The sequence below is a fragment of the Plectropomus leopardus genome, chromosome 1 (genome assembly GCF_026936395.1).
Source record: "Plectropomus leopardus strain MGB_pleo_1.0 chromosome 1, ASM2693639v1, whole genome shotgun sequence".
Taxonomy (NCBI): Eukaryota; Metazoa; Chordata; class Actinopteri; order Perciformes; family Serranidae; genus Plectropomus; species Plectropomus leopardus.
Window position 1 is genome coordinate 5151914 of NC_142176.1, and position 27817 is coordinate 5179730.

Genomic DNA, 27817 nt, shown 5'->3' on the forward strand with positions numbered 1-27817 from the left:
AGCACACCACCAGCAATCTTTTGTTATTAGGGAATCATCAACAATATTCATCTTACATAACAATCATCATTTGTATTAATCTGTTTTTCAATTACTGGCAGTAGTAGCTGAAGTAAGTTGCCTGCTACACTCAGTTTTCACAATGATACTGCGTCCATTCTGATTTCCGTAGGGAAGGGGAATTCAATTTTCCCTAACCAATCACTACCAACCTGAATCTGGGGCCATTTTAAGTCCACTAGGGGTGGAGGAAACAATCGATTTTTAAACGCATCAGGATACAGATGTGAACAATTCCCATCAGTTCACAGACGTCAATAATTTATTATCCAAATGTTTATTTAAGATTTGGGGTTAACTGAGCGAAAGAGGTGGAACTCAACTGCATCCTGGCAGTTTACAGCACAGACACGCGAGAGCAGGGGCGGGCCATACATCAAATATACCCGATGTATCTCTGCGTGTTCCACAGCTGGCATATAAAATTACTTTATCTTGAACATCAGGTATAAACTGTTACGTCATTTTTTATAAGCCACCAGCGTTTAGGCTCTGTGGTTCTCTGCGTCTCACAGACACACACAAAGAGCAGGGCTTTTGGAGAGCTCTGGACTATGAGACTATTTAGTCACATTTTGCAACCACAGAGCACTACTGCGATTTGCAAATACTATTAATATATGTAAACTGGAGAGCTGTTAGTCTGTTTCCACCTCACAGTGCAGTTAATGAGTGATAGTAGCTGTGATGAGAGCATGTGAGGCTTTGTTTTTGTATCTGCAGAACTTTGATCGCAACTATTTCGTCACATTTTGCGACCACGGAGCACCAGTGCAACTTGCAAATATTATTAATATATGAGGTGGAGAGCTGTTAGTTTGTTGCCCGCAGTGAATGAATCCTCACGGTTAAGGGCGTCACAGTATCTGTTTAACTGTCTGCTAACGGCCAACACTAACATCCGACTGTTGAGAGGAGGCTTCAAGTCCACAGCAAGAACGTCAATGCTATCAGCCTGAGACGAGCCAGGTCCTTCAAAATAAATGCACTATTGGTCCCCTTCTATTTTTTTAATGTCATTTTCAAGGTACTTTTTTAACTACTTTACAACTGTATTTTATAATGTTTTTATTACAGTAGTGTACTCAACTTTAATATTTGACAGTAGCCACTTTATTCAACTTGATTTTCACTACAGTTCATTTGATATTTCTTTATTTAAGTAGGTAAGATTAGTTTAAAGGACATTTAAAATATTGCAATATATATTATGTATTGTGATATAGCTTCTATATCACAATATCATAATATTTTAAATATTTTAAATAATTCTTTCATAATATTTTAAAGCCATATCGCCCAACCCTTCACTAGATGTAACTTTTAATTCATCTTCACAAAAGGCAGCAGATGCAAACTTGTTTCTATTAAAAGTTTTAAAAAATTGGATTTGAAAGACGAACATGAAGTATTTTTTCAATCAGTTCAATGCAATCTTACAGTGCAGTCACTATGTTCAGATACAGCTCATGTAAAGTTTGACATCTATTTTTGGTTCCCACCATTCTTAAGTGTAGCAAAATATACAGTGCACGCAAAGTATGCTGGGAAAACTTTCTCTGCATCACCCAGAGACTAATGTTAACGGAGCTGAGCAACAATCAGCAGTGATCTAAACAAACCAAACCAGCTGACCAACACATATGGCAGTATCAAACAACTTAAACCAGCTCTGTGGCGAATACGCTCAGTTTGTTTCACCTCAAACACCCTGTGTCCTGCTGTCTCATCTAATTATGAACCACAACACAGTACGCTATGTTTTAAATGTAGCAGTCATCCACTGAGAAAAATCAATCAGGTACAGAAACCCTTTTTTTTAATTCATTGAGATGCATTATGATGCATTGAAAACTGTTTTATTATCGAATCGTTGCCCTCTGAATCATAATTAAATCAAATCTGTCTATCTTTTCTCACTTGCCATTGTTAGCGAACTCAGTGGAGTGATTGGATTCAAAGCTCTGGACTCTAACAATGAACTAAGAAATGTAGGGCTGTAATCTCCTATTAAGATAGATTTCAATATTCTGCCACCCAACCCTCCATAGGGAAATTTTTTTGAAACATAGCAGTTATACTGACCATTTTAAAGCACTTTTACACAAAAATCCCATATTATCTAAGTAATGTAACAGGGGAGGTAAGGCTGTCATGATCAGAGACTTAAAATGATAAATGTTTAATGCACTTCTTCAAGCTGTCATCACAACACTCTGTGTGCCCTTTCTTTGCCTTCCTTCTCTCCTTGAGTCATCTGGAGTAAAAATATGAGATTTACAATGATATGTGTCTATTGATTTATGTAAGGTGGCCAAAAATAGTAATGGTAGACTTCTACTCTATTGTACTCTATCATCGTCTCTTCAAAGTCACCTGTGCCCGCCCTGTCTGCACCTTCCTTCACTAAAGGACTTTAAATGCAGTTTAGAAGCAAGCGTTACAAACAGAAACTGAATCCTCCACAATAATTATGCAATATATTCAGAAAGGATTAATGCCAGGTCAAAAGACTTGAAATTAAACCTGACTAAACTGGTTATGATGTGAGAGTCTATTAGATGTCTAGATTACATATAAACTTGTTTCAACAGCATCCTGATGAGGAAATTTCATTTTTGAAATATATTCCTTTAATAATTTGAATTCTAGGTCAGAGCTGACTGTATTAATATGTGAAATATTATCTGTAATATGAATGACTAATTAACTTTCACTTTGCAGCCACATTTTGCCCATTGATTAAATTAGTGATTTTTTTTCCATGTACAAAGCTTAAATTATGTGTGTGAGGGAAGCAGCTGAATCAGGTTCACTGATAAAGTATGTGTACACATATACAAAGATTTTGATTATTTTAAGTTGCTCTCCATTTGTACAGAGCAATTTAAAGAAAAACAGAAATATACACTAAGGTAAAAGAATATAATAAATAAATATAAAACTATTATGACAAGTGGATGGCAAATAGGTGTGTGTGTGTGTGTGTTTGTGTATTACAGTAGATCTTTTTTCTTTCTCTTTTTAAGCTCTTAATTATTCTGTCTTTCTCTGAAACTTAGTACAGACTAATTTCTTTGAACGATCTTTGAGCATCGCTTGGACGGAGACCAGCGGTATGTTGTGGCATCTGGTCAATGCATGGAAACAGCAAAGAGGCTAAAATTAGCGCGTCCACCCGAGTGTCGTATTTCAATCACTGCAAGTCGAAGCCGATCAGAGCTAAAGCCAATAAATACCTGTCAGTGAATGTCAATCTTAACCTTTCCCATTAAACATAAAAGACATATATTAGTGGGTATTAATGATCTTTTGTACAGTGAAAAAGGGGCTTTAGATTCATTTACTCATCAAACAGCCTGCAGTGATGTTAGAAGGTCTCCGAGTGAACAGTGGAATAAGACCAGCCAATCCAAAATGCATACACTCAATGGGCACAATACAAGTTATATAAATTATTGGCCTTTCTTGCTTTAGCTCCCTGATAAGTCACCCCTGAGGTGCATATAAAGCTGTTATGCAACAATATTGATAGGACCTGGAGTCTGTTAGCTATATAAATGATTCAAATGCAGATCAATGACTTAAAGGCTGTGTGTTTGTGTGCACTGATTTGTCCTTATTACACCAGGATCTTTTACAATGCAACAGATGTATAAACAGTGTCCTCTGTATAATTTGTAATAGTTTTACCCATCCACTGTTGAATGAAACCATATATCAATATTTGCTAATGGGTGCTCAGACATAGGTGCACACGCGGTTCACAGCGTGCTGTGTGAGCAGCTGAGGAGACATCAATCAAACAGATTCATGTTGATTTAAGATTTAAATCCAGTGCTGGTTTGACACTAACAGTGACACGCAGCAGAGTTCTGCATCCACTGGGATCTCCGAGTTCAAACACTGATTGCAGCAAAGGCCCTGTAGCAGAAAGGTTTCATTTTGACATTGATGGGTTCAAATTGAAAGAAAAAGTCTGCCCTCAGCTACTCTTAAACTGCTTTGTGTCATCAGGCTGTGATGTTCGCCGCAGCTCTTTTCTGCTTTTTGTCATTCACCTTTCGGCTGTGCTGACTTCACCTCGACTTGCTTCGTCTACTTTACTAAAGTCATCAGAGAACAGGTGTGAAAGGTGCATTTAACACTCAGCTTGAGGAGTGAAGGGAAAATAAGTTAGTTTGTAGTTGAAAGCTGTCACATTTATAATCTATTCAAGGTACTTTGCATGTCTCTTTTACAATATTGTTTTTCATGTCTCTTTTACTCGTTTTAATTTAAAAACCATGAAGCCATTTATGGTGTATACCTAAGTGATGTGTAAACCTGGAAAACCTTAAACATTTTTGAGTAATCAAATCAACTTCATTTATCAAGCATGTACACAACACAGTTGATTAAAAGGGCTTTACATCCAAGGGTTAATTTGCACTTCTGCGATTTACTTTATCTACTTTGTCCTCACTTTATTCGCCATTTGAACCATCGTTACAACGAGTCTGCTCTAAATAAGAGGAATGAGTGAAGGGGGAGGACTGCACACAAAGCCTCTCCACTGCAGAAGCTGCCAGCTGCCTGGAAAGAGAAAAGCCCCACCTGTTATTGACTATGATGTGGTGATGATGGAGCAAAACCAAGAACAAGAGGCAGCCTCCAGCAACAATCCCTGACCACATCTGGCGGCATTTTTTATGCCAAAATCTTAAAAAGAAATTATTTACATGATGAAGTGGCGCTGTGCCTCTTGAAAAATACTGTGATCTCCACTTTTAAAAACTCCTCCACAAATCTTTCAAAGCACATTGAGGTAAGTTGCATATACTGAAGGTGAAAAACTAGCTAGTTAATGTTATTTTTTCATTTGTTATGTTAATCTTTGCTGTTATATGGAAAAGAGAGAGGTAGAGAGGAAGAAACAGAGAGATAGAGGGAGATTGTTTTGTTGTTATCTAAATAGTAAACAGACCAGAAAACTGGACATTAAACAGTAGAGAGCAGCATGGAGGCCACTGAAAATAAATGTCACAGTGGTTGCTTCCCTCATATCTTTTCTCTCCCCCAAACTTGGTGCCTCTCATAATTTTGAACAATGTTTGAGCACTGCTTAGACAGAGACAGAGAGCATGGTGTGGCAGCCTGCAATTGCATTTCTCCAGTCAAGGTGAAAAGCTAAAATTAGCGTGTCCTCTGGGTATAATTTTTTCCGTCACTGCCGTTCAAAGCTGATTGAAGCTGGAGCTATTGAGAGGTCAATACTGGTTGTTACTTTTCCCATTATTTACAAAAAAGCCAGATGTTGACAGAAGTTAACGAAGGGTTTTGGGGTTGTTGTTTTTTTTTTACAGGGGTTATGAGGGTAAAAAAACATTTAAGACCTTAAAAAATATCAGAATTTCAAAATCAGACCTGAAGTCAAAGGGCAGTAGGCGGGTTTCCGTTAAGCCTGTAATTGTAAAACCCGAAATTGCGAATATCAAATATGCCTAATGGAAACATGTAAATAAAAAAAAAAAATTTATGACAAAATAGTTTTACACTCGCATGAGGTGGTATCTTAGGCAACTCGAAAAAGCCACATTTCACAAAATTGCAATGGAAACACTTTTTTGGCTTTTATAGATCACATGATGCTATGGCTGTGTGCTTGTTGGTAGGAATCAGCTCCCTTTGGCATGATGCAGTAGGTGCTACAAGAGGTGTTATTGCATCACACAACTCCTTAAAAGTTATGTGGATCATCCGGAAGTTTTGAATCTACAATCCCTCTGTGAAATCGTGGCCTATCACCTCCCAGAAATCCTTAATACGTGGCCACTTCCACGTGTAAAGGGCTTGCCTTTATTATCCCTTGCATAACACGTCTATGTCTCCTTCGGTTGGAAATAATGGCAGCTAGTGTGGTGGCTGCGATAGAAATATACCTGCTAATGTTTTGAACATCCATCGTCAGATAAGTCACATAACATCACTCAATGAAAACGCAGTTATCTTGTTAAAGTGTTTTATCGACATTTTGAAAATATCGCTTAAGTTTTGAGCAAATCTGTAATGGAAACTCACCTTGTGCTCAGGTATTTTATTGGGAAAATATTGAAAATGTTCTACCTTATAAATGGACCTTATGAATGCCACTTCTCTGACATGAAACATTGTTCATAGTTCATGTGGTTTCAAACCTGCATTAGGACTGCTCTCTTACTCAGTCTCTTCTGTCACAAAAATGGGCAAAAAAGCCAACAAGTGACCTTAACAAAACTAGTCATTTCGTTCAGAGTGTACCTGCAGTGTGCCTTATCCTGCCAGGACCATTTGTGTTCTCACTCTCTACATGGTTGAAGTTACTATCAGGTCAGTGCAGCAAGAGGTATTTCCTCTGCAGCACAGCAGTTGATGGCTGAACGATGCGCCTGTCAGGGTGCAGCTGTGGAGGTGATTTCCTATCTGCTTGTGTGCTTTGGGACGAGTCAAGGTGAGGTAATGCTGCTGTAAAAATGAAGTCATGAAGAGCTGTGGTCAGGTTGGATCCCCAAAAGACCTCATCAACCAGCCCAAAGGGTACCGGAGACATTAAAATGAATCATGGCAACTACTGCATCTACAACTGTAGAAGAATTGTATTTTGCTCTAATGGTGCCATTTATAAAAATTTTGAAATTGCCTGCTATTAAAAATCAGTTACACTCATAAACTTAAATTATACAGCACCTTTCATACAAAACAGACCAGCTAAAAGTGCTTTAAAAAGCAAAGATGTAAGCCCTTTAGAAGATAAACTATTAAAAAAGGAAATAAAAATGTTAACCCCTCTTTTACACCTTTACAAGCAGTGTTTCGATGATTAAATAAAGGTCTAGACACACTATGATACACTTTAATATAGTTGTAAGCAGAGATAAGGACATGTTTTCGCGTTAATGTATCTGTACAACAGCTATAACTACCCTTGTGAAGCATCTTTAGCGACTCTTTAAACAGTTCTGTCATCATATTTTGAATAAATATTAAATGTGAAGTGGTGCACAATTATATTTATTAACAATATTTACATATTTTCTAATAAAGAAAAAAAAGAAAGAAAAAAAAGAAAAATGTTTAATTATTCTCCAACCAACCCAATTACCAGAAAAAATGCTTGCATTGAATGTTTCTGCAAACCACAGATACATTACATTTGTGTATTATTTTATAGTAGATATGTTGAAAATTTACTTTTCTCAAAAAACAACAAAAGTTATGGAAAAGATCAGATTTTGGCTTTAAACTGTTGGCACAAAAGTCGCTGGAAAAGCAGGAATGGGTTGGAGAACACACCCAATAGCGGCGTCTGACATGCTACTGAGAAATGCTGTGACAGTGAAAAACACGAAGTTCAGTGCCAAAAATGACGCTGGGAAATGCTGCTATATGACACTAAAATACCTAGTTTATGGGCCACAAACACTGGCGAAAACAATGTTAAAGATGGCCAGAGGACAAATCATGCTGATTTTGGTGACTTTTCTAATAAGGGTTAGGGTTAGGGTTAGGGTGACACTAAACATGTAACAACTACCTGCTACCTGCATGTTAGCATCGTCACTGTGAGCACGTTTGCATGCTGATGTTCGCGTTTAGCTTCTACCCTTGCAGAGCTGCTGGCGTGACTGTAAACTTTTATTAGGCTTGTTTAAAAAGTCTATGAGGATTGTTCTGTTCTGCTCTCCTACTGTGTGATAACTTATTCATTAACATGTCATACACCAGTTACAGATGGTTCACTTAATATAAATTTAAATTTTTCAAAACACTTAAAAATGTCCTTAGTGTATATCGGCTTACAGCTATAATATAATGAGTTAAAAAATGTATGACATGTTTATATATTACTTATGATTGCTAAATAGTGGAGTTACAGTAAAGTGTTACTTTATCTTCGGTGATCTTTTATGCATATCTGAACAAAGACCTGCACTCACACTGTCTTTTTCTGCTGTGTGAATAACCTCCTGTTGGATGTGTTTGAAACTAAAATCCAGTTTTCCCATTGAGAAGATGTCTCATAGTAAATTCAGTTGACATGCATCATTTCTCCGGAGAACCGGGGTCTGTTTCTGCTGTCACTCTCACTCTCACATCAATGTATTCTCCTCTTGGCCCTGTTCCAGTGTTGTTAGACTTAACTGGAAAATTGTGAAATAATATGATAAGGAGAAGGAAATGGAAAAGGTATCCTCTTGTGAACAGACTTCTTCAGATGCAGGTAAAGTGCGACCACTCATGTGTTAAAGCAAACTACAAGCATCATGTAAAATAAATATATATAAAACTGCAGCCGTACGACATGTGAGATGCGCCCGAAATCCCATTTCAAGCCCGATGGCGCCACGTTTTCCACATCATTACTGTTCCAGCATTAGCCGTCAAAACATTTTAGCTTGTCTAGATATCAAAATGCTGCACCCCTGTCTGAATACATTTTAAGGCTGAGAAATTTTCATTTCATGTACACTGGAGAAATGCAATTACATAAACACCCCTGGCTAATCACATTGCTAAAATACACCCACGTCAGGGCAATGTTAATATAAGAGATAAATTGAGATGATCGGCAAACAGACATTTGTTTGTGTCTTGGAATATATGTGACAAGGGAGTGTGCGGCTTGAGTGCTGCAGATAATGTTGAGGAATTGCAAAGATGGTAATTATGAATAATTAGCTCTGCAGAGGAGGTCATGTTGTCGGTTTGGTTTGTATGGTTGTTTGTCTGTATGTCAGAAGGATTACGGCAAAACTGCTGGCCTGATTTTCATTAAACTTGGTAGAAGGGTGTAACATTGGCTAAGGAGGGACTCATTAAATTTTAAGGTGGATCCAACTAACAGGGCAGAGACACAAGTGATAGCCTTGGCAGAATAAATGCCATACATCTAAAAAGCTGTGACAAAACATAGTCAGTTCAGAGATGATTTACCAAGACAAGTGAAAAACGAATTAAACTAGTCAGCCAGAAGCACACAAAAGCATCAATAATTAGCTTACGTAGCTCACTGGTCATGACACAACATACCTGAGCTTATCAAGATTTCTAGTAGTAGTAAAAAATAAACATACTTTAATGATTTAATATGAAAATTGAAATGCATAGCCTTATTAAAAATAACACCAAAATTTCTTAAATTTGGCTGAATAGCTGAGGAAATGGGACAAATACTCTGGGCAACCTTGGGAGCTATACTATCTAGATGTGGAAATCACCAAAGACCTTAAGATATGATATTATCACAGTACTCAAGTCACAAAATAATATTGTTGCAATTTTAAATGTTTTATGATTGGCTGGGATTACATATATTGTGGTATTTTGTGATTAATTATCTTTTTTTCAACTGCAAAGTATGTCCCCAAAGGAATATTTGCTGCTGCAGGATCTTTCAAGGCTTCACTGGTTGTTTAGGACAATAGGTAATTTACTGTGCTGTTTCGGATTAACATAGTACATCCGAAACAGCAACATCCAAAAGAAAAAAGAAAATTATTAAATCTGGTTACATGTGCAGTAATTAGAAATATTTCTAAATCCTTTATTGCCACATGTAAATCAGTTTTGGCAAATTTGTGCAGCTTATTGCCTCCCATTCAATTCCTGAAGTCACTAAACAATTCTCTTTCAAGAGTTTTAAACTTTTAATTATGTTTGAAAAATAAATCCATCACTTTGAATGCGAGGCTGACAATTATGTACAAACTCCAAAGGAGTTCTGTTCAGTTTCCCATTAGCACATTACTTTTGAAGTCGAGCTTAAAAACAAGATAAGTTACTGTTTGTAAGGTTGCGATTTGTCTTACTTCCGTTTACGGTTCAGAGTTAAAACTGAGAAACCAGGATCTTGTCCTCGCCAATCTTGAAACCCATCAGCTACCAGTCTGACAGTGATTTGGTTTTGTTGTCAGTGTTTGTCGTCTGTTTTTTCTGACACTTGCTGTGCAGTACAATGATTTTCCAAAAGCATATTAAATAATATAAATCTATCTCTTGGGGCAACAACGAATATTTTGGAGGTTTTTGTGTATGCAGCAGATGATCCGGTATGTATAGGATTGTCCTGATCACTTTTTATGCCCACTCCGAGTCATTTAATATTGAGTATCTGGCAATAAAGAGTCCTGATCCGATACCTCTATTTCTCTAGATAATAGTGGTGCACAGTGCAGACTTTAAGTAGGCATTTTAAAAAGTTATTAAAATCAATCCAATGTATAGCCTCTGCTTGACAATACTAATAAATTAATAGCTCTGCAATGCATTAGCCATTTTATTATTATTATTTGTTTATATCACAAAATAAAGTATAAAATGACAAACCCTTTCTTTAATCTTTTCAGCTTCTGTCCCTTTAAAAGTGTAGCCAATTTTCCAGTGTTTGTGGCTTCAGTATAGCTTCTATGTTTTATTCTCACATCTTTTGGACAGATTATGTACATAACTCATGGTGGGTTTTTTTTTTTGCTTGCGTTGCTTGTATACTTGCAGTGGCGAGTGGTGAGTGAGTATGAAGTAAACTCAGACCTGCTCTCCTCAAAGCAGGGCAGGGAAAAACCGTACACAATAGTTGAAGGCAAAAAGCAAGACTAACACTGATCTGAAACAGATGAGTCCTCATAACTTTGGTAATTAGTGTAAATATACTGTCTCATACGGCGTTTTCGTTTATGGTGTGTGGTGTTTTGCAGCAGTTGGGGCTCAGCTGTTGCTCTTATATGGGAGCTTAACAAAGGAAAGACACAAACAGCTGAGTGAGGGAGACTTGACGAAGGCTGCGCTCAATGTTGTTGTGCATCAAAATAAAAACATCTGTGTGGCAGCTGACACAAACCAAAGAATCAGATCGGGCTTAACAACCTAAATATTCTCGATCCCGATCACTCAAAAAAAGGCGTGATCAGCCCCCTTACAATTTTTTAAAAACCAGATAAGGACATCCCTACCAATATTGGCAATTTGGTCCAAGACCTCCTCTACTGTCTGCCAGTCATACTTTACAGTCCGATATTAAACTTGAGACACGAGAATTGAGTTGGAGTTGATCGTGCACTAATCTCTGCTTAGATATCTGAATATATATAAATTAGAAAACCTAATGGAAAAACAATTTGTCAGATAATAGCTGATAGATTCCATGATTGCAATTGGTTAATTTCTTTTGCTTGCCACATGGACTACTTACCTGCCACTCAATCATGACTCATCAATGTTATGTTATGTGATTTGCTGATGGGGTTTTTTTCCCTAAAAAATGATAAGAAAATAAAATATTATATATACTATAGCCTTTTTTTGATGGTTACATTATGGATTTGCCCTGTCTTACCTTGTCAATCAAAATGCAGTCTAGCCAGCAGATGAGCCACAGAGAGACCAAGTGCAAACTACTGTTTGTGAAATGTAACAGAATTTAAAGTTTGTTTTTACACAGTTACATCTACTTCCTTCATAACCTTTTCATATTTTATTTACACAATGTTTACTTATATATGAATAAATGAATAAAAAGCCTGCAAGTGAGTTCAGGCAGTCAACTCCAGTCAGTCACTTCACTCAGATGCCATATGCCTCTCACTGCAACATATATCCAACACACAGTGCACTACTCGCTGTTTCACTGCCATGCCTGCTGCCTCACCACCCACCTGAAAGATTCGCTGTCCTTTGCTGCTGCTCTTTATGTAGCATTTCAAAAATCCTGCCTCCATCTCAACATCCACCTGTAGGCTCTGAGTCTATATTCCCCTTGGAGGAAGTTATCTTTTTATCACAACCCCCCAGTCCTTGCTTGATGCCACCCTGTGAGGATTGACGAGACACCAAATATCAGCACTGCATTTTTTACATATTAATCCATTCCACGAGTCGGCTGACTAAACTACAGCGACAGAAGAGCAGCAGAGAAAAAAAGGTGATAAAACTTCAGAAAAAGGATCAAAATGCTGTGATGCAAAACACTTTACAACAGACTGAAAGCATCAGATGACAGCCTCAGGAAAATGCACCTGTTGTTGTCAATAGCTGCAGGAAAAGGCGTACTTCAGTTACGCATCAAATAGTTTCATACTTCACTTTCTTTGGAGCATCAACATGAAAACACAAGGATCCAGGGTTTTTCCTGGCTCAAAATAAGGTGGAGTTTGTACCATACTGATCATGAGTAGTAACATGTGTGTCATGCCGTCAACTGACTCAAGCAAACACTTTTTCACAAGCAATGTATTTAAGGAATTGTGACAGGGGATTTTGGTGACACTATAATGTATAAATGTATTGTTATTGAATGCTTTTTCCAATTAAAAAAAAAGTACATTTCTCTATTCTTAGTGTAGCATAGCCTACAGTAAATCACTAATGTGTGAAGTGATTTTGGGGACACTTCTCTTTATCAAAGTGAAGTCACTGAATATTTTTGTAGTATTTCTTTTCGGTATTGCACTTTGCAGACGGTCCCTGTGCGCTCATCTTACAGCAGGCAGCAGACAGAGGGTGACGTTACTTGTCCAGCTCAGTGAAAAGCTCATTTTGATGAAAGTGTGGTTGCAGCTCCTTGTCTACTTTACTAGGGTTGTAAAGAAGTATTGTTTGTGTTTTAGAAACAGTTTGCTTTGAGTTATTGGTCCTGGAAGTTTGGAACTGTGAAAATGTTTTCAATTTTACCAAACTGCATAGTGTAGGCAACTATGTTTGTAAATTCAGGGTTTCCCACATTTTTTTTGTGGTGGGCCGCCACAATTAAAACATCTACATTCACAAATAGATTCTCTAGCGCTACTGAAACATACATACAGTGCAGCTCTTCATTGCACCTCTCCCTCAGAGTGCAGAGCGTACTGCTGTCACAGATGTAGCAGCAGAATACCAGGCGCAGTGAAAGCAAAACTTATCCAATCATCAGCTTACATCAGTTAGATCAATTATCCACATCACAACTGCTGTTGAGGAATAAAAATAACTCATGATGATATAAAACTACATTAAAACATCAAACAGCAGTCAAGAGCAGACTAATATTGACCTCGTTGGCATTATTTTGTGTTTATAGGTCGCTAACACTTTGCTGTAGTTCAGCCAAAAGCAGACGGCTCTTTTCTTCCTCTTCTGCAATATTGGCAGCACTTTTCCCCGTGCACTTTGATAATAACGACAAACCACATCAGCCTAATGCCCGCACCATTCCAAAATCATCAAATACTGTTACTTTGTCAGTGATTTCGGTGTAAGATACCAATGCCAAAAAAAAGCCACCTTTCAAAGCCGTGTGACACGCCACTGGGCAACGTTTGTTACACGGCCAGATGGAACCTTTTGCGGTATTATGATATGCCACCAGATGGCTGGACAACACCTGTCGTGGCAGTATGATACGCTGACATTCATCAGTTGATAATGCAGATGGATGGACTTTGCCACAGCTATATGATAAACTGCTGGACAGTGTTAGGTTGAAACGCTGCCTCCAGCACTGTAATGTAAGGAGCTGGAATGTCCCTTTAGGGTTGGCGGGAAGGGCAGTAAATGGGTCCAACAAACTCTGGACTTTCACCCAGCGTTTAAATGTCGAGACAAACCTTGACATTTCTTCCTAAACCTAAACACGCATTTTTTTGTTGACATCCCAGCATTATTTGCAGCATCCCAGAACTTCAATAGCAGACACAGCAGGATACCTAGAGCACACTATGTAGACACGTTAGTTCACTGACAAAGCAACCATGTGTGACAACTTGGGATGAGGATGTGTTGGTGTAGCCACAATTACTTACAAATGACAGAAATCCACCAAATGCAACAAAAGTGTTTTCAATGAAGACACCCATCACAGTTTTGTCAAGAGCTGGATGCGGGTTGAAATTTTCACAGAGGGAGCCACCTTGTAATTTTCTTTGTAGCAAAAAATGCTGGGATCTCTACACTGAATTTCATGTTTACGTAAACTAGTACAAACACAACAGAAGCTTCTGTTGCACCTCTGAGCCTTGACCCTGGGTCATTGTTAATCTCTTTCTCTAAAATCCTTCATCTTGATTAAAGCTGTTCAAGTATCATCTCTTATAACCACCAATCTGCTAGTTCACTGCTTTCCCCTGTTAGTGGCATTGATTGTCTTCCCACAAGGTTTGCCAAGTGTTAATCAGGAACTGATTAGAAGCAGACAATGTAAATTATAATTGATTTGCCTGAGTTCGGATTGTAATTGATTTGCCCTCGCAAAGGACTGAAATTAGTCACTTAAAGGGAGAATGCCACACAGTTTAAATTATTCACATACAGTACATTATTGCTTTGCCCCGGGACAGAATTAAAAGTCAGAGACAGAAGCCTTGAATTTGCAACTCTGCTGCCCCATCCGTTATCGCAGGAGCTTTGCCAGATTTCACATCCCACTTCACAAATTTAAGGGTTCGCTCTTGAGTTTTCTACCTTCAGAGAAGACTTGTCTAAGTTCACTGTTATTAACAGAGCCATCCTGAGGCACAGGAATAACATATGTGGGTTCTTCTGAAGGGTGGCATTCCCCTATAACTCCTTTCCGAAATGCTGTGCAACACCTCCAAAGGTTTAAGCTCAAGCCGGGGGGAAAAAAGTGCATGCAAGTCAGACTATAGTCAGTCTGCAGTCAAAATGCCCTTGAAAAACCTTGACTTTGGTCCAAATTGGGTCGGAGTCCAGGGAATGTAATCTAAGCTCCCTCGGAGGAAGGATAAAATGAAAGTATTTGCAGGAAGCCAGACCTTGCCAATAAGCGTGGGCACCCAATAGGTGAGGAAGGCAGAAGCCCAGTGGGACATTTAGGGACATTCAGGAAATACAGAAATGACTTGGTGACCAAATTACACATATTTGAGATGACTGAAACATGACATTTTTAAAACAAACTTTTAATACAACCTTGATTTTGGATGATCTTGTGGTACAAAGCCACTGGCGCCTCAGTGATGAACTTAAAGGCACAATTTCTTTTTTACTGTTATTTTTTTAGAACCAGTAACGTCATCGTTGGAGATGATGTAGGGCATGTTTTATGCAGTTTGGCGTCTGAAAGTAAAATAATGTGTCTACAGGAACATCCTTTGGGAATGTGATCACAGATCTTTCCTCTTTTTTTTTAAGTCCTTCATCTACTTTACAGTATCTCTGATTCTGTCTTCCTCCTACATTTATGACACAGGTAATGGATATCTGCTGTTTGGAGGGAGCCAGTAAATTGAGTCATTTTTCCTCTCATTACTTCCTCTCCTCTGAAATCTTTTTCTTATGTTTCTTGCAAACATAATGTCCTTTCTCCGGAGCTGTCACAGATGGAAAGCTCCCTTTCTCTGCTTGCTAGTTATCTAGAGTCCAGGAGTCATATAACCTCTTCATCCGCCCCACAGTGTGTTTGTTTTTACACATTTCATTGCCTTCTAGCTCTTCCTCTTCTCCTCTGTTTATGTTTTTCCTGCATCCACTCTGTTCCCTGCCTCTCAGCTCATTTTTAAATCCACATTTTTCCGTCTCCCCTCTCCTCTCCATATACATCTCTTATCTCTTCTTGTATCACCGCCATATAAATAATTGATGGCCCATCTTTGACTCGCCTGGTGTAGTTAAAGGGCGACTGAAGTCCCGAGGACAACATCAATACTGAGCTGAAAGTACAGCCGTGGCTTAGGCACAGTCTGCTTGCCACACTTCCACAGGAGTCACTCTTTACTAATGACCTACTTAAATTTGAATAAAAAGTCTTTTTCTTTTCCATTTTTTTTACATTTGCGCAACTGCAGAAGACTTCATTCAGTCGGCTCAAATGGGACATAAGGGCTCCCTGTGCTACACCCTTACATCAGACAGCTCGCATGTTGCCTCCTGCCAGGGTTGTGATGTCATGCTTATGGCAGCAGTCTATGTAGAAAACAGATCAACGGTTCTTTATTGTTGCAAGAAAAAACAAACTGTGTCATTCACAATTCTCTTTCATCTCCGTCTCTTTGAAGCATCTAATTTTTTTTGTGTGTGTGTGTGTACAGATCCTAATATAACATCTTCTTTTGGCTGAGTATTGTGATTGGACGAGAGGGATCCCACCTCCAAAGTGATGTACAATAAGTCTATTAATAGCCAAAGTGTAATAAACATGCTAAAAATGGCTGGGCCTGTGCACAATATTAAAATGCCACTCATCAAAAATTTCAATGACAATAAATTTGCTTTGTGAGATGTGAAAGAGAATCACTCATATTGACATACTCAAAGGGAAATATCAATGAACTGCTGCTCTACGCAGCTCTTTAGTCTCTTTTTCACTCCTTGTTTCAGTTCATCAGCACTCACAATTTCAGCTTGGTCAGAAAATATTGGCATTGTACATTTCTGCAAACCATGACATACAAGTCATAAAATCTTCAGGGCAAAGGGATTCGCCTGTCAAGCTGCAAACCACTGCAGATCACAGTTCAGCGCTAATAAACAACAAAACTGGTTGTTTTAGTCATCACAGTATTTCCTGCAACTTTTTAAACACCAAACATGGGTTTTTTATGACAACCCCTTGCTGTGTTTCCACCACAGATAGTGGCACAAAAGTGGATTTTCTTTCAAGAGACATCACTGCACTTCTGCTGGGATTGTGCTGCCAAAAGCAGGTATTTCAATCCAAAATCTGATCTTTTCATAACCATAACCAAGTGGCAACCTCCAAGGGTTGCGAGTCAGTCCCCATAGACCCCCATGTTAAAATGTCCAAATTTACAGCAGAAATAAAATTGTTTACAGCCTGGTACAAAAAACAGTTTTGGTCTTTATAACTAATTTTAATATCCATGACAACTGTAGAGGGTGATTTTTTTATACATAACTCACCCATTTACATTTAACTGAGCCCTAAAATTAGGTTAACCATGTTGTTGACTACCAAATTTGAGACTTCAGAATAGGAGCCCACAAATGAATGGGAAATGTCAGTGTGGCTATTTTCATTACTTATACAGTCTACGACCAAAACAAAGAGGTTTCTGTGCCCAAACCTAACCATGTGTTAAAACACAGCATTGTTGAATTGTAAAGAAATATAAAGTTTCAACTTATCCGCTATAAAATAGGGTAAATATATGCGTATCCGTGGTTTGCAGAAATGTACAATGCTGTGTTTCCCAAAGCAAAATCTTGCTCAGCACACAGCAAAAAAAGTCCAACATCTAGCAGCTATAAATCCAGATATTTAACGTAAGAGTTGGTGGAGATCAATTTGAAGCTAGAAGAAGATGTAAAATAAGAGTTTAAGTTTTTAGATATCTGAAAACAAAAGTAGTGAATGCTAGCTAGCACTTGCACAATTTATCTATATATATGTATATATATATATTGCGTATTGTGATAAAGCCTTTAAATATCGCGGTATTATTTAAAGCCATATCACCCAGCCCTAATTTTACAGATTAAAAAATTACATAAAGAAGTAATGTATGTATGGGGTGTGAACGTGTGGGGAAAAAAATGAATACAACCTGAAAGTTGCTGTGCTTAGTGGTGATTAGTTGCCTATACATATACAAAAAAAAGTAAACTATACAATATAAAATAATATAAAATATACAAAAAAGTAAACAACTGAAAAGCTTTACTGTTGCTCTTTTAATAGCATAAGAAGCACAGAGACAGGGAAGCATTGTATGTTAGCGCAATCAATGGTAATTAATGCAAATTGCATAAAACCCCTTTGACATGCCAGATTTCAAAAGTTACAACAGTGTCAGATCAAAGGAAAGTTATTCCCTCCCAAAATATGTGAGGAAAATACCTAACCATTTTTGGAGTGAAAAAATCATATCCTTTGATTGTTTATGTTGTTTTCCATGGCAACAGCTACACACCAAAGGTTCAAAAGTTCATTTTATAGTTTTATTGTTTTCTAAATGGCACTGTACAAAATTGAAAATTATGCAGAAACAGCAGGGGACATTCATTTATCAACTTCGCTGTCCACCTCAAACTGTCGCCATGCTTTTCTCTTCTTTACTTATTTTCACAGAGAAGATTGTTTTTGGGTTTCTTTGGATAAGAAAAATCCCTGCAAGGATACAAGTCTCATGTTGACATTCAGGGATTTGATATAGAGTCACCACACCCACACAAAATTGAGTCTGGCACTTTTATTGAGCAAAATTTCACAGTGTTGATGTTTTGAGCGAAAATATGAAACTGTCAACATGGTTTGTTGCATTAAACATGTTCCATCGTTAAATCACATTTATGAGAACAAAACCCCAAAGAAAACAGACTGTTTTGGGGAAAGACAAGGAGGAGACAGATGGGTATCACATCTTTGTGTGTTTCTGTCATAACCTGCTCATGTTAAGTCTTTTCCTGAGTTCCTCAATATGGCCTTTTTAGAGCAGCTTTGTGTCTTGTCTGTTTTAGCTGTTGTTTATGTGGCTCATGAGCCCTTTGCTGTTCACACAGGTGAAAGAAGTACTTAGATCTTTTATGAATGAATTAGAATGAATTAGAGTTTCAGTACCACCTGTTCCCTCATCTCAAAGTCCATTTGAATGGGTTTTTGTTTAAATGTCAACAATTAGGTCTCTGGTGAACACAATTCTAAGATACTCACGTTTTGTTCTAAAAAAAATAAAATACACGAGTAAATACCCCACTCTCAAACTATTAAGCTCTTATGTGTCTTAAAAAAGGCATTTGGTAACAAGTGGCTGAATGAGACTACAAAATGTCATCACGCCAAGATGCACTGAGCTCGGCTTTACTGCCTTTGTCATGGTGCCGCCTTAAAGTCATGTGACCCTGGTGTAGTTTGATACCCAAACATTAGCTTCTTACGTATTGGTGAAGTCTTAAACATTCTGAAAGTGGTGTTCATTTATGAAGATCATACAGCAGAAAAAACAAATGGTGTAAGTACCATAGATGTGTGTTAACCAAAGAGCTTATTTTCTGCAATAATCCAGAATCCCAATGGAAAAATCCCATAGGTTTTCTGATAAGGGAACGCCATCTCTTTTCCAGCGTTTTCTATGAGAAGCAGGTGTCTGCGTCGAGAGAAAAAGCACCACGCCCGGCCTCTTTTCTCACAGCGCTCCACCTCTTTGGTGTGGCGGCTCGCAGCGCTTTGAGTTGAAAATCTCTAAACCTTTCAGACAGACAGCAGTGATGTCACTACCACTTTTTAGCCAGGCTACTGTCACAACAAAGACAGAAAGCCTGTTTGTGGGAGCAGATCAGCCGACGGACACTGGATGTTGTTGGTGTGTGTTGTGCTTTTATTAATGTACCGTTGTGTGCTTGTTGTTTGTAGCTAACCCTCTGTTAACGTAGGGTCAAGTTAGCTTACTATGTTACTAGATATCTTCACAGAAACAAACCCCACACACAGCGTGTCGTTTAAAAAAAAAACGGTGGGATTAAACTCTCCCTAGCACCATGCCACCACTTTTCTGCTAAAGAAAAACAATATGAGGACACAGGCCCTTCCGCATTGACTTAGAGAAAAACATCATCCCTGGGGAAGTCTACTAGTACCACAGTTTGAAATTAGCACCAGCCAAATGCTGGTAAAATATGCGAGTGTGTAATGACTGGCTGGTAGATTTTGAAATCCACCTGCTACGATGGCAGGAGGACAAAAAAGTTAATTTCCAACCCTGATAACAAGTAAAAGGTATTGCATTCAACACCTTAAAAATGAAAGCACAAAAGTTTTAGGATAAAAATACAATGAAAGTACAAACAGTAAAAGTACTTGTTATGCAGAATGTTCTATTTCAGTATAATATTGATTATATAACTGCCTGCATTATAATTAGTGATGCATTAATGTGTATGCATCACTAATGTTGCAGCTGGTAAAACTGGGGCTAATTCCAACTACTTTACATACTGCCTGGAGATTTAATCCATAATTATGCTTCAGAATGTATTTTAGATGATTTAGATTTTGTGTTAATAATCCTATTCTCCAAAATAACTTACCAATGTTGTCAAATAAATGTAGTGAAGTAAAATGTATGACTGGTATTTTGGCTGCCAAAGTGTAGTGGAGTAAAGTAGCAAGTGACATAGAAAAACTCCAGTCAAGAGCCTTTTCCTTAAAAATGTACTTGTGTACAGTGCTTGAGTTAATGTACTGAGCACCATTGGTTTTACGTTTAGCGGTCTGGTGTGGTGTAATTACAGTGAATCGAAATTAAACTGAACATATGGTTCATCTTTCTCCAGGGTATATGGCACATTTTACCCCACAGCTACTGGTTTAATAAAACTGCTTTACACAACTACTCCTGCAGGGATGTTAATGACTTTTAATAAATAATGCCGCCTTGAACACTTCTATGTACCTGCAAGTAAACACAACAGTTTACCATGAAGAAATCCCCTGTTGTGGCAAATTATCATATTTCTATACTGCTTTCTCCATGTGATCCCCTTCATTATAGATTAGAAGAAAAAAACCTCCTCTAAAATCTGCAGCTTTGAAACAAATGTCTCAACTCACCTAAAACCACACACACACTACATCATGTAAAGTCAGATTTATTCAAAAATCATGACAAATGCAAGAAAATGTTCATTTTATGCGTGAGTCACCTTAAAATGTGCTCATCAACCTTTATTAAAGCAACTATTTGTCAATGTTAAATAACTAATTTTTATGAACCCCGTGAAGTTTTTATGTAAACAGACAAAAATAAAATAAGTGTTGTGCTTATCCTTGACTCCCAACAAAATGCTGAATGCATTTAATTACTCATAAAACACTTGCAAAGGTGAATTTTAAAATGTTTTTTTAAATTCTGCATTGTTTGTCCTGTGGAAAACTTGTACTTCAGGTCAGTCTCCACTTAGATAAATAAAAGAATAACTCAATGAGCCTCAGTAAGGAGCTTGTCCTGCATACTTGAATAAGTTTATCACCACACAAATCTATTTCATAGCACACACAAGAACCACTCGCTTGTTTGCAAATACAGCTTTTCAAATACCAGCCAACAGGCCTGGTATACACAATCATCATTGTAGCTCTCCTACAGTAGTCATTTTTGCAGAAAAGTCATGCAGTAGGACAAATACACAACACACAGCCAGCTATGGAAGGATTACTGAACAAGCCTACCATGCACCTGGGCCCAGAGGGCCAAAAGTGTCAGGGGGCCCATGGCCTTCACCTACAAAATGTCACTCAAACTGACACATAGTGACCAGGAAGAGACTCACAGTGATGACAAAGTGCAAGGTATTGCATTCAACACCTTAAAAATGAAAGCACAAAAGTTTTAGGATAAAAATACAATGAAAGTACAAACAGTAAAAGTACTTGTTAAGTAGTTGCAAAAGAACTGCAAAGACACAAAATAATTCCAAAAATGTGCAAAACCACCAAAAGTCACAAAGTGACTACAGAGCGATGTGAAACAACCAAAGAGATGTAAAATAACCCCAAAGAGACACAAAGCGACCTCAAAGAGACACAAAATTACCCCAGAGACATTAAATGCCTTTAAAGAGACACAAACGTATCTCAAAGAGACTAAAAGGATCTCAAAGAGACACCAAATGACCTCAGGGAGACACAAATTACCTTAAAGAGAAACAAAATTATCTTAAAGAGACACAAAAGTGTTTCCAAAATACACAAAATGACCTCAGCCTAACACACCTTTTGAGGGGCAAAGTATTATTCAGAGACACAAAATTACCTCTAGGAGACACAAAATTACCTCAAAGAGGCACAAAATGACTAAAAACGAAAACACAAAACAACCAAAACCGAGTAGTTGAGCCCAGACAATATAACTACAAAGACACAAATTATTTCAAAGCAATATAAAATGAACTCAAAAAGTAAATTCAAAGCCCTCAAAGAGCAACAAAGTGACCTCAAAGAGATACAAAATTACCCCAGAGTCATAACTTTACCTTAAAATCCCACAAGGTAACCCAAAAGAGACAAAAAATTATCTCAAAGAGACATAAAACAACTACCAAGCGTCTTGCTCCTGTGTAGGAGAGGTGGTGGGGCCCTTTGCATAAACCCTGCCCAGGGGCCCATTATCTCATAATCCGCACATGCAGCCAGCCCCCAAAAAAACACACATTTTTACACAAAATTCTCGTTTTGACACATAGTCAAAATAATTGTCATATCTGTGGTGACCATTACTCCGACTCTGTTTGCCACTGACGCTGCGCACATCCGGGTTGTCGCCTCTAGGATGCTTATATCTCACATTTCAATATAAAATGTAAACTTTGGTCCATATTGACGTGGTACACAGCGTTTGCTCTGTTATTTTTTTCACTGCAACCGTTCAGTTCATTAAGTGAACACCAGCAGCACCAGAGTTTACCGTTAGCTCGCTCTTTCAGTTTCACCGGCAGGTAACTCCGTTAGCCGTTAGCCTAAACAAAAAACAATAAAAGCAGTGATTTCTTACCTTTGAGGCGGTCTGGACGTCCAAACATGTGTCCATTCCTCAATTATTTATATTCATTCCGTCCGCGAGGGTCCTCCAATCAACATAATCCAAGCAGGTTTTCACAAAAACATTAATCCAAGTCCTGAATGTTGTCAAGTCCATTGCTAACTGCTAACCGCTAACCGCTAACGCCAAACTTTAACTGACAAAACTGTAAACAAAGGTTCGTCTTCTTGTCTTTGTTACCTCGCTGGCTGCCAGATAAAAGTGTCCACACATCTGTCTCTTTGGTTCTCACTGGTTTTCTTTTTTAGTGTGCATAATAAGCAAGGAGGCTCGTTGCACTTTGCTAATGGGAGGCAGCATGGATCCACTATGTGGGAGGAGATGCCGGAAGTCCGGGGTGCCATAAAATGTCGTCAAATCTCAATCTCTCTCTCTCTCTCTCTCTCTCTCCTTATTCAATAATAATAATAATAATAATAATAATAATCATATTCATAATAATAATAATCATATTCATAATAATAATAATCACAATCATAATAATCATAATCATATTCATAATAATAATCATAATCATAATAATCATAATAATCATAATCATAATTCTGGACATTGGGAGACACCTGCTGAGACACCGGCAGAGAATGAGAGCGGAGCGGAGACACTGATGGAGAATGAGAGCAGAGCGAACATTCCAAGATGCCAGCGAAGACATTGGCAGAGACACAGGCGGAGACACCAGCAGAGAATGAGAGCGAGCGGACATTCTGAGACAGAGGTGGAGACACCAGCAGAAAAATGAGGGTGGAGCGGACATTCGGAGACACTGGAGGAAAATAAAAGCGGAACGGACATTCAGAGACAACATCGGAGACATTGGCGGAGACACTAGCGGAGAATGCGAGTGGAGCAGACACCGGCTGAGAATGAGAGCAGAGCGGACACAGGCGGAGCGGACATCGGCGGAGACACCGGCGGGGAATGAGAGCAGAGTGGAAATTTGGAGACACTGGCGGAGACACCAGTGGAGACACCGGTGGATAAGAGAGTGTAGCGGACATGGCTGGAATGCGTTCTATGGACATTCTATTGACTACATCTCATATTTCAATCGAGGAAAAGTTATATGGCGATTGATATCATTATCTTTTTATCGCCCAGCCCTTAATTCGATTAACACCTTTTTGACGGTGTCAGCACAAATTCTACAATATATTCATCCTAAAAGTAGACTTTATAGCAAGACAGTTGAATTTGATCGCATCAGAATGGACAGGTGTACTTAATAAATTGGCCACTGTGTGTACATATCTCATACTCCCTCTTTCTCTCTAGTAGGCTGTCTGTAGGAGCAAGATTAAATCATTGATTCATAATTGATGTTACTTGAATTTTTATAGGCCACAAGTAATATTCATAATAAAGAATGTGATAGTATTTTCCATATTTGCTGAGTAAGAGTTTTGTGCAAAAGGAATTAAAGACCCATCCCATACAGATCCATGTCTGTGTGTTGAGTTTAGTAATTTAAGCAAAAAAAGGCCAGGGTTTTTGAAGTTTTACAGTATCTATATAAGCCACTCTACAGTGTTTGGGAGTAGCTAGTTACATCTAATCAAATTACAAAATAAATGTAATTGTTATCAGTAACAGATACTGATTAAAAAATGTGAATATTTTTCAGCTATAATGAAAATAACGTTATTAGAATTAAATTACAATTACAACTGCAGGCTAAGACAAGATAAAACAACCATCAGTTAAAAATTAATTTCAGGAGAAGCCATGTGTCTTAAAATCTTGTTTGAAGGTTTCAACAGATTTAGAGCCCTGACATTCAGGCAGACAGTTTAGAGGCATAAAGACTGTCTCTCAATGCCTTTTAGTTCTTTATTACCCAGCTTAAATATTTATTAGAAAAGTAATAAAGTATAAAAACTCATGTTACTCTGATGAAGTAATTACAGTAGCTACATCACTTATTACATTTCAAACACCTCTTACACCTCTTACATTTCAAAACTAACTTTCCCAACAATGCTTATTTACTCACAGTTCTGTATACACATGCTCACAGTATTTGTCCCCCTATAAGTTGGAGACAAAAACTGCATTCATCGCACACTGACCATGCATGTAATGTGAAAATTATAGACTCCCCTAATCCAGAGCTGCCAATTGTACAAAAAATGTTTGTTTTTTTAAATGCATATATGCTTTGGACAGGATCATGCCTGCCGGTGTCACACACAGAGATAATCTTGGTAAGCAAACATACATTGACAGATATGCCAAATCTTAAAATAACATTACATTTGCTCGGCTCATGTTCCAAGTCACACAGACAGACACAATCGCAGAGGAGGCAAAACAATGTCATGTAACCCCTTGATTTACACTGTTTTCCACTCAAGTAGGGAACATCGAAATCATCAAGGTCCTCATCTAATCTTAACAGACTCCCAGAGCCTCTTCATATAAAGCATGCTGTCTGTGAAGGACTCTTAAAACACCAAACCACGACAATGCACCTACCATACATTTTTCTATTAAAGTTTGCATACAAGCTTGCCATCTTGCAGCTCTCCTCAGTCTTCTTCTTTCTTACCTTTGCTGGCACATTGCTGCATTATTTGTCTTGGCACGTCACCTCTACCAGCTGTGCGGTGGTACGCCATGAAATCTTTGGCAGAAATATGCATACATCACAAAGTTCTTGTGCTAATGCATAATGTTGATACTAGAAGCAATTTTCAAACTAGTATTAGTGGTTTTGGCCACTAGCTATTAGTGGCCAACATCCCCAGAGGGTACCTTTAAGGAGGATTCTGCAAAGATCTTATGTTTCCAGTAAGAACAGCCCATCATGAGGTGTCTTAATTAAATTGTGTAGGAAGGATGTGTGTTAACATATGAGCGAATTAGAGAACTGATTAATCATTCATCACTGTAGCGCCTACCTAAAATAACTTTCCACTTATGGAGATGTGAGAGTACAGAAAGCAATATTTGTAGGAAGGCTTTGCACGAAACAACTCAGCCTGTTCATCTCTTTAACATATTTATAATGCTGTCAATGATCACCATTAAATGTATGCAGCAACCCACATTCAATATTTATAAGCTGTTTGTCAAACTGAAGGCCGTACTCAATGTTTGAGTGTTTGAAGACAACAGATTTAACAAGGTGTTTAGTGTCTGCAGCACCTCGCAGGGCGAAAGGCTGCAGTGTCGGAGAGAGCAAGGTCAGCGGAGATCAATGCGATTGATGTCTGATGGGATTGACCATCTGAAAGTGTAAACAAGGCAGAGCAGCTTCTGTGTGTGTGTGTGTTTGCTGTCTGTATATAGCGCCCACACTCTCTGATTGTATTGTGTATTCTAAATTAATGTATGTATTTTAGATTTGGAAACAGCGCAGTTTCGGTGTGTTTAAGCATGTTTGTCTCTGTGACTGCGCTCACGCCTACAGTTTGTTTTCCGTGATTCAAAGCTTAGTGGAAAAGCTGATTTTGTTAAATGTTTTTTATCTTGTTTGTTTAGGTTCACACGGCTGAACTGAAGCTACTAAATTAAACCCACATAGAGCTGCATGTTGTTTGTTTACTGAACGGCGGTACAGTCACCTGACGTCCTGCGGTGCGTTGGTTCAGTCACAGCGAGCCTGAATCAGTCCCTTTAGGTTCAACTGAGTGGACTGGTTTCTACTGGAGACCACAGTTTATTAATCCTGTTTTAGAGCATTTCAAGAAATATCAGCTGAGTATGAGACTCAGCTCTCTCAGTCCATTTAGTTCTGCTCTGCAGTACTGAAATGTAACTCAATACATTTACTGAAATACTATACTTAAGTAAGATTTTGAGGTACTTGTACTTAACTTAATAGTTCTGCCTCACTGAGTATCTAAATTAATTTGATAACTTTAATAAATGGTTTCTTTGCAGATTCGTAATTAATAGAAATATAATCAACTATTATTATTATTTATTTATTATTTTGTTTATTTTATTAATACTCTTTTTAAAATGCATCTGTCCTTGTGTGCTTTTGCTTTTTTACCTGCTAACTTGTCTTTTGGTTTGTACTTTAATTAATTACCTTTAAAGGCTTGATTTTGTTGGGATTTATTATCACCAAAACAGGCGTGAAGTAAAGTTTTTGCAACTTTTCTGTAAATCTTCTGGCTGCCATCAAACACAACATTTAAACAAAAAGAAAAAATAATCAACTTATAAATTATGATGCATCATCATGGATTAAGCCACCCAGCAGTTAATAATGAGCTCCTCCTTTACCAGCTGCAACATTAAATTAACGCACACCTTAAAACAGTGATCCTCAACTTGAGGCCCGTGGGCGAAATTGGGTCCTGCCAACAATTTTCTAATTTACAATGAAAATTAATGGATTCATACTATGATTTTTTTGTACTAAATGTAAATAAATTTCAGAGTGCATGCATACTAAAGCTAGTTTATAAAAAGTGCAAGGAGAGGATCCCCTGTACACCTCATCGAAGGTCCTGGCTAATTATTTAGAGGTTATTTTAATGTTTATTTATTAAGTTTATTACAATGTGAACTCAAAAGTGGCCCCTGGGCAAAGCAAGATGAGTATACCTGCATTAAAGTGTTCACACTTCAAGAGACACAGCAGCAGGCTACAAGTCATTTTCAACGGAAGCCAATGACATGAAGCTAAAAAAAGTGATGCCCAAAACTTGTCGCTATGGATGGTTGTGAGACACTACAAATCAAAGTTGAGCTGGTGAACTTTTTCAGCGCTCTTATGTTGCAGTGAGGGATCAAACAAAAATATGTTTTTGTGTCTTGCCTTGGTGCTGTGTTATTTAGGAAAGTTAGCTGATGCTATGCAAGTTTTATGTGTTTTAAGGGGAAAACAGTGAGGTGTTGAAATGTTCTAACTAAATACAAACTTCAGATGATGTTGTGTTGAGATGTTTTGTTGCAAAAAGCAGACGCACACAGAGGCACAGGGCAACAAAACTACTTCAACAACTTGGCAATGATGTAGCTTGCTGTGCTGTTGCTTTGCTGCTTGTAGTGTGAACACAGCATACTTAATGCATCACACATCAGTATAATCTGATAAAATATATCATTCTGAAATAGACCATTCTGCATAGTGAGTACTTTGACTTTTTGTACTTTTAGTATATTTTCATTGGAATATTTAAAGGTATTCTCTGCAGGATTACTGTTTGTAAAGACACTTGCCAGCGAATGTGAAAGTAAAAGCAACCCCAGATTCTCATTTGGCCTTTCGCCTTGCTATATTTGTGGTTTTTTTTAGCGTT

At 38.0% G+C, this 27817-nt stretch overlaps 1 protein-coding gene and 1 long non-coding RNA gene across 3 annotated transcripts in view; one reads left to right on the forward strand and one right to left on the reverse strand.

The window, feature by feature from the left end:
• The window catches only part of LOC148190344 (uncharacterized), a 78813-nt gene extending 55939 nt beyond the window's left edge, over positions 1-22874 (reverse strand). Inside the window, exon 1 of the long non-coding RNA XR_015778709.1 lies at positions 22512-22874. This is a non-coding gene — a long non-coding RNA (uncharacterized LOC148190344). The remainder of the gene's footprint in view (positions 1-22511) is intronic.
• Positions 1-27817, forward strand: part of tspan4a (tetraspanin 4a) — a 203068-nt gene that overhangs the window by 152483 nt on the left and 22768 nt on the right. The gene's annotated exons all lie outside the window — the stretch shown is intronic.